This window comes from Nematolebias whitei, chromosome 1 (assembly GCF_014905685.2).
Source record: "Nematolebias whitei isolate Nwh7 chromosome 1, NemWhi1, whole genome shotgun sequence".
NCBI lineage: Eukaryota > Metazoa > Chordata > Actinopteri > Cyprinodontiformes > Rivulidae > Nematolebias > Nematolebias whitei.
In genome coordinates, this window is record NC_056498.1 from 45,105,300 (window position 1) to 45,106,383 (window position 1,084).

At 52.7% G+C, this 1,084-nt stretch overlaps 2 protein-coding genes across 2 annotated transcripts in view; one reads left to right on the top strand and one right to left on the bottom strand.

Moving 5' to 3' along the window:
• Positions 1–1,084, bottom strand: part of LOC119421085 — a gene marked incomplete at its 3' end in the record, with an annotated part of 641,076 nt that overhangs the window by 258,306 nt on the left and 381,686 nt on the right.
• The window catches only part of LOC119421638 (kynurenine 3-monooxygenase), a 34,675-nt gene that overhangs the window by 32,192 nt on the left and 1,399 nt on the right, over positions 1–1,084 (top strand). The window lies entirely within an intron of this gene.

Here is a 1,084-nt window from a genome sequence, read left to right on the forward strand (position 1 = left end):
CCTGCAGCTGAGGTTCTTCCAAGAACAAGCAGAACCTGCAGCTGAGGAACTGTCTCCAGATAAGGGGAGCAGCTGAAGCAGAAGCTCCCTCTGAGACGGGCCCGTCCTGAACAAGGAGACGTCCTCCAGGACTGAACCACGAGGCTTCCCTGTGAGCCGTGAAGTTCTGATCCTCCAGGATTATTTCCCATGGATCGTAACAGCCGCTCTGTGGCGGCGTGTGGTGGGTGGAGGAGAAACGCTTGCTGACAGTATCAGCTCATCTGCTGGCTTTGACCCGTGGGAACAAGGTTCTGCTTGTCTTATTGCCTCATCTGGGTCTGCAGGGCCGAGCCCGGCCGCCGGCCCGGCTTGCTGCCACGCTCCTGCTCTCAGGTGGGCTTTGTTCTCCGTGCAGTGAATGCAGGCTGAGGGCCTGAGAACAATGCTGCGTTGAGAGGGCGAGGCAGAAACTGCACGTAGCGATCCTCGCTCCGTTATGTAAGGGAACTCGCTGACACCTCGGGCCTCCAGAACCTTCACGCTGACATTCGGCTTCAGCTCAGACAAATGGAAGAAGCTCCAGCGTTCAGGAGAAGATGAATAAAGTGCAGTGTGTCCTGCTGGAAACGTTCTCCCATCAACTGCTTGTTGGATCACTGAAATAAAAAATGAAAGAAAATCAAAAATACTTCAGTAAAAAATAAAACGCATGTCAAGGTAAGAACTATGAATGTGTTTTGATTTACAGGTTCAGTCTTTAAATTAAGGTTTTAACAATCATGTTCTGATCCTGGTGGCTGCTTTTACTATTTAAATATTATTAGAGTGGAGCTCCATCCGTCACCTTCACCCGCTTCTTCTCTGTTGGGTCCTGGGGGTCACTGGTGCCCGTGTCCAGCAGTCACTGTGGGAGAGGCAGGGGACACCTGGACAGGTCTCCAGTCCATCACAGAGACACCTGGACAGGTCTCCAGTCCATCACAGAGACACCTGGACAGGTCTCCAGTCCATCACAGAGACACCTGGACAGGTCTCTAGTCCATCACAGAGACACCTGGACAGGTCTCCAGGCCATCACAGAGACACCTGGACAGGTCTCCAG